General features: G+C 30.9%; 1 long non-coding RNA gene across 10 annotated transcripts; it reads left to right on the top strand.

Annotated features, from left to right (window-relative positions):
• The first annotated feature begins 2,670 nt into the window (after nt 1–2,670).
• LOC145062015 (uncharacterized) lies at nt 2,671–6,351 on the top strand. Of its 10 annotated transcripts, none has more exons than XR_013687376.1 (6): nt 2,671–2,828; nt 2,984–3,103; nt 3,251–3,375; nt 3,458–3,510; nt 3,610–5,942; nt 6,109–6,351. It is a non-coding gene; the product is annotated as an uncharacterized LOC145062015 (long non-coding RNA). The 10 variants fall into 10 exon arrangements; XR_013687375.1 differs by having other exon boundaries at nt 3,493–5,420; nt 5,857–5,942; XR_013687374.1 differs by having other exon boundaries at nt 3,493–5,411; nt 5,857–5,942.
• The last annotated feature ends 902 nt before the right edge of the window (nt 6,352–7,253 follow it).

Raw genomic sequence — 7,253 nt, forward strand, 5'->3', positions numbered from 1 at the left:
TGAGTATGGATCAGGTGAAAAGGTTAGTTTTAGATCCGTGAGTATGGATCGGGTGAAGAGGATAGTTTTAGATCCGTGAGTAGTGATTAGGTAAAGAGGAAAGTTTTAGATACGAGAATTTAGATCGTGTCGTTGTGAGGATCGATGGGTTGGGATAAGAGTTGCCTTTATATGGTGAAATTGTACAAGTTTGAATGTTTTATATTTATAAATATATGATATAACATTGTGGGATGAAAACCCTATATGCTCACCAGGCTCCCAAGCCTAACCCACTCAGTTTTCTTTGTATCACAGGTATCGATACGAAGACATATTTCATAGAGAGATTTAAAGGAGATATAAATCATTAGTGTAATTGAATGTAAGTTCTGTTTATGCTTATATGTCTGTATCGGAACATGACATCCCGATGTTTTATTATTAAATGAAAATACATTCTCTTTGAGAAATGTTTTGATAAGTTATTATCATATCTTGTTTTGGGAACAAATTCCGCAACCGTTTTCTTTAAAAGATTACTCTGATTTTATAAAACAAAGCATAAACAAATCGGTCTTTTCTGGCCTTGAAAATGGGGATGTCACATACACTCCTTCATAGGTACCATAATAAAATAAATATATTTTAACAAAATCTCACATCAATTCCACCTTTTGTAACTTCATTTGGACCACTGACATCACTTTTGGACATAGCTCACAAAAATCTATTGCAGTTTTCGGTAAAAACACGATTAGTCATTATATTATTCATCACTGCTTTGTAGAACATATTCAATACATGTCCTTCCAAATCGGCTGACTACAAAAACTCATTTTTGCAGGAAAAAGACATTCACCATACAAGCATCCGTAATTGATTACACATTCTTAGACACCTGGTACCAGGTAATCTGTTCCATCTGACAAAAAGCAACTTTGAAGCAAGGTAACAATTGGTTTTGCCCGTGAGACAGAATTGTTGACTCTCCAACTCCTTTGTAAGGAAACTTCTCACTAACCCAACAAACATCTCCATATAAACTTCATTAATACTAACAACATTAGTATACATAAGTACAAGCTAATGACAACAATAATCAACCCCTCAGACTCGATGAGTGTAATGTTATCCGATTTTGTTGTTTAAAACTCCTAGGAACAACCTCGGATCCTCCTTAATAAATGAAAACCATTTTGTCACTTGTCATCTGTTAATTCATTATGCAACATGACTTTTTCTTATTAGTTTCATTTTTTTTTCCACATGTCATATATGATGGTTTTTCTATTTTACTAAATTTCACATAATATTTAAATATAATAATAAATACATATTAATTTTATGAATGAACTTTCCTTCTAATTTCAAAATTACTAAATTAAAATCTTATTAGTTTCTTTGTTTATTTATCTAAACTAGGTGCGAAACCCGTGTTGATTTAAAAAAAAATATATTAAACATTAAAGTGTAAATAAAAAAAATATCTTTTTAAATAAATGAAGGTTTTTTTTTGCTACATGTCATCTTCTCCTTCATTTTGACATTTGTCATTTTGTGAGAATTTAGAAATTTTATTTTTTACTTGTCATTTTTTAAGGATTTCTATTTTCTTAAAATAAAATTCCATAAAATTGTAATGGGTTATATAAGGAAATAAAATCATCCTATTAATTTGGTAATAATTTCTCATAAATATTTCAAACGATTTAGTTTCTTTTGCAAATTTTCAAAAGATTACATTATGTTATGTAAAGTATTACATTATAAAATATTTCATATTTATATATTGATATTAAAATTTTATTTTTAATAAACTCGTATAATACACGAGTGTTACACTTAGTTTTTTAATGTACAATATTAAAATAAGAAAAAAAAATGTATTTATTACAATTTAATATCATATATATGATATTTAATACTTTACATATATAAGTATATATGTTTAATTTTAAAAATTGAAACAAACCAAAAGTAGACAAATGGATAATATTTATTTCAAAAATACGACAAAATGATAAGTGTTAAAACTCATAAAAGATTGACATGTGACAAAAAAACATTCATTTGTTAAGGAGAATTAATTATTTGTATAAAATTATAAGAAAAAACATTTGAATTTTAATAATTTAATATTATTATTATTATTATTTTTTATAAACTTAAACTTCAAAATTAGGGGTGAGCAAAAGGACCGAACCGGCCGGAACCGGACCCGACCCGGGAACCGGCTTCGGTCAAAATCAAGAACCGAACCGGCCCGGCGGTTCTACGGGTTCCCGGTTCTTGTCGTGTCTTCAAATGTTGGAACCGGTTCTTGAAAAATAGCATCATACGGTTCCGGTTTTTGCCGGTTCTATTGGTTTTTATCGGTTCTACCGGTTCCGGTTATATCGGTTCCGGTTCCTACCGGTTCCCGGTTCCAAAAATCCACAAAAATAACGTCCCGGTCCCTGCCCGACCGGTTCCATCGGGTTTCGGTTTCGGTTCCGGTGCCGGTTCCGATACCGGTACCAGTTCGGCCGGTTTCCCGATCCATATGCTCATCTCTATTCAAAATATTTAAAATTTTATATTTAATTTTTCTTTTAATATTGAACATCACACAGGGAAAAAAATTACCCCCTCGACCGAAAATAGAAAAGGAATTTACCCCTTGACCGAAAATAGAAAAGGTTTCGTCCGAAAAATGTTGATACGTATGCAGATTCCCGTCGGCTATAGCAAAAATTATCCCCCTCGGACTAGTCGGTGCCTGAACGCTCTTCTGCCATGGATTCCATCGTCGCACCCAACAAACTGCAGATTACCGTCCGATTCTGTAAGCCCTACACCCAAAAATGGTACCCGTCCCTCGAATTACTTTTTTCTCAAAATTAGGGCTTTCAATTTTTTTAGTAGTCGTTCGTTTCTTTAGCAACTCTTTCATCTTGATCGCAAAATCTACTATCTCTCATCTCTGATATCATTAAAATGTGATGTGGATTTTTTATTTCAGTGACAAAAAGATGGATGGAGATGAAGGTTTGAGAACTGTGGAGTGTTTAAGAGGCTAATTGATTGCTGAAAGAGCAGATTCCAAGGCTACTAACGATGAATCTGAACAAACTGACAAAAGGTTTGCGTTTTTGACTTCTAATTCTTTCTCAGATTCTTAAACATCACCATTTTGATTATGTTCTTTGTTTTTTTAAGCTAACGGTCGTCAATTAACTTAGAAAACATAAGCACCAAAATTAACTTTGGTTCGTGTGTTCTCTTACAGGTGAATAAGATTATATTTGCAAGTATTCAACTATATATTACCACAGTTTCTGGAAGTATTGAAGACTGGACAGTGAGAAAAAAGCCAACACAAGTATGAAATTACAGTATCTGGGCTTTTAATCGGTAGGTTACAATCAGAGACTTTCAACCAGGATACCCATATTTTGATTTTTTTTAGTTACCTATGAAAATTCCACATATTCAGAATTATATTGACACGAGAAGTTGCTCTCCTTGCAGACCACCTAAACCTATCAGGTGTGGCAAACCTATTTGCTTTCCATACGTTTGGATTTTAGAAAATCCATTTATGATATCGTGTGATTGTGCTACATGAGCTTGATTTATGGTGTCCAGGTGTTTGATGGAATGCTCCTATGAATCTTCAAAATTACCTGAAAAGCCAGGTAAAATCAAAACTTCTATTAAAAAATTCGGGGTATTTTTGATATTTCGGAAATGAAACAACAATTTCTTAGAAGCATCTTCCTGAGTTACATGCTGCATAGCAAAAGGTATGACAAATGACAACAATTTCTCTTAAGGGTATTTGAGTCATTTCCACATATTCACCATTGTGTCATAGAAACTCCATTTCCACACAGAAAAAAGATATGGAAACTGCTATAAAAGTAATTTCTTGAAGGGTATTTTAGACCTTTCAAATTAAGACAAATTCTTGAAGAGTAATTTTAGACATTTCAGCTGAAAAAAACAATATCTTGAAGGGCATTTTAGACATTCCACATATTAATTCACCTTTGTATCATCAGAAACACCATTTTTACAAAGAAAAAGTTATGGAAACTGCTATAATTTTTTTTCTTGAAAAGGGTATTTTACACATTCCACATATTAGTTCACCTATGTATCATCAGAAACTCCATTTTCACCAAGAAAAAGTTATGGAGACCGCTATAATTTTTTTTTCTTGAAAAGTTTTATTTAGACATTTCAAATCACAAAACAATTTCTTGAAGGATATTTTAGATATTCAACATATTCACCTTTTTATCATCAAAAATTCCATTTCCACAAACAAAAAGTTACGGAAACTGCTATAAAAATAATTTGTTGAAAAGGGTGTTTTAGACATTTCAAATCACAAAACAATTTCCTGAAGGCTATTTTAGGCATTTCCAGATATTCACCTTTGTATGTTTAGAAACTCCATCTCCAACTGCACCAAATCATAACCTTGCTACCATGTTGACTTGACCAAGAAGTCTATTTCATCATCTTCAACATCCAAACTTTCAAGTTCACCAAAACCATAAAAGGAGTTACATAAAGTCTTTACAACAGTCCCATGAACCAATAACAAAACAACAAGAATAGAAAAAAAAGTTGATTTTACCCATGCTTTAAAAGGTTTTGTTAGTTTGAGAATAAGATCATCAAATGTAAAATATGGTGTGTTAAATAAAATAGTAAAAGCAAATTCTACTTTTTAGCGGTTAGCTTTAAATTTTGGTGTTGATCAAATTAACATTTTTTTATTTTATTTTTTTTGTATTTTCTTTAAATTTTATAGACAAGTTAATGTTTTTGGTTTGATTTCCAATACATATCTCACTAAAATAAATTTAAATTTAAATATGCACTATTACTTAAATAATAATCATATAGTTGCTCATGTGGAGGAAGACGAATTGTAGAGGAGGTAGCCAATAGTAAGATTATCATTTTCAATAGTAAATCTCAGCAGCTGAAATTTGGTTAAGAAGGACATGTTCTATGAACTTGTAATTATGCTTAAAAATTGTTAATTAATCATGGCCAAACTGGTTTTTAACATTTGGGATTTATTTTTAAATCTCTACACCATTGGAAGCTCCATTTTTTAAGAATCTCCAGGATTGTTGATTACAAACTTAATGATAACAACCATAGTCCATTATGGCCAATTTTCGGTTCGATTTTCTGCAATCATTTTAACCTGAATCAAGAACTGGTACTCATATTTCTATCTATGTTGTTTTATTGTTTAATATGTCATAACGCTCGCTAATTTCATGTACATTTGAGTTTTGAGATGACATTCTTATTTCATTTTATAGGTTCTTGGTTTGATTTTGTCAATTTCTTGGAAGCAACAAACAAGAATGGGAAAATGAAGTTGAGATAATCAAAACTACTACCAGTGTGAGGCTAGAAGTGTAATTATAGTCAGTCTTACATTATTTATAGTTTGGAAAGCTTCTTGATTTAATACAAGGATCGGAAAATAGATTTAATTATGTTGGTCTATTTCAGTTTATTTATATCTAGGACAGTAGAAAGATGATTTAATACCAAAATGTTTGGAGTAAGCAATATAAAAGATGTTGCTAAATTTATGTCGTCTCTTTCTGTATTTTGCCTTATAAAATGTATATTGAAACCAGACCACCATTTAACTATATTTCTAATTTACTTAAATATTTGTTTATAAACCTTTCAAACTACAATGCCTTGATAGGAAAAAAAGGTATAAGTACAATCTTGGTTATAACACAATGTCAAAAAATTAAAAGAAATATGTCAACATAATTTGGAACTCTTTTTCTTTCTGATTTTGGCTGATTACACTTTCTTTATCTTGTGTGTGATGTGTGCTTTCAGGTTGTGTGTGTGAGTGTGCCAATTGTTGTTTCTTTGCTACTACCATATTAGACACCCCGACTGTTTAATATAATACCTGAAAGAAGGTATCAATCAAAAGAGTGGTTCCCTCCTTCAACCTAAAGGTTTTTGGATATCTAAGTAATCTACAATAAATAATCAAAGTTATTTATTTATTGTAAATTACTTGTAGAGATGTTTATGTTATGTTATTAACAATCTAACATCCACCTTTCATGGATGATTATGCAGGTTAAAGTAGAAGAAATAGTTGCAATCGTCAATGGCTTCAATGAACCTGGTTCAATTGTGGGACGAAATTGGCTTTTGTAACGTGTAGATTTTTTTGATGCATCAACATAACATATGTCATTCAATGGATTCAAAAAACATTTTGCTATGATATACTAGCCATTCAAATCCATGCCAATGGTGCGGGTGACCTTCATCTAGTTTTATGTTAATTGAAGCTATTCCCTAAACATTGTTTGTCTATACTAACTTTTCTCACAAAAGTCTTTGCATCCATTTAGTAGGTTAACCTAAATTGCTTAGACTATTCTTATTTGCAACCGAATTCAACTCAACTATCTATTAAAAATTTATTTTCTCTTTTCCATCTATAAAACCCAAATAAACCAAAATTTTCATACGGATTAGCAACTTGAACCTACCAAAGCTTTTACTATGTAAATATAATTTGTAGTTATGTTTATTTTATTTTAAATAGAATCTATAACCTTTTTTATTCTATAAAAATACAAGTAATATATTTATTTTAAAATAAAGAAATAATTTATAATTTCATTATAAAAAGTTTTTATAAATATATCAATATTGGTCTTGATTTATAGAGAAAAAAATTATAGATTTTGATATAGTTTGATGTTTAATAAAATTATAGTTAAAATACAAATATAGATAACATACAAATATATGTAGTATACATTTTTTTATAACAATTTAAATTATTTAACCACTGAGAAATATCCAAATGTCAGGGAGCTAGGTAGCAAATATATTTCTAAAAAAATGGGCAACTAGGCATGGGTGATTAACCCCGTCGGTTCGTTTTCAAGAGGGGTCCATTTATCTATACCCCTCTTTTAATATATTTATACGGTCACACCCCCGGAGCAGGACGGCGGAAATGTCCGAAGGCAGGTGACATCATTGAGCAGTATCATAACAATTAAATATAAATGAAACATAGCAAATCCAAATATCATACATTAAGATAACGAACTTACATTGTTTTTACATCATGTATTTGGTCTCAAATATAAATGATTAACCCCGTCGGTTCGTTTTCAAGAGGGGTCCATCTATCTATACCCCTCTTTTAATATATTTATACTGTCACAACCCCGGAGCAGGACGGCGGAAACGTCCGAAGG

This window comes from Lactuca serriola, chromosome 7 (assembly GCF_051521515.1).
Source record: "Lactuca serriola cultivar US96UC23 chromosome 7, Lser_US96UC23_V15, whole genome shotgun sequence".
Taxonomy (NCBI): domain Eukaryota; kingdom Viridiplantae; phylum Streptophyta; class Magnoliopsida; order Asterales; family Asteraceae; genus Lactuca; species Lactuca serriola.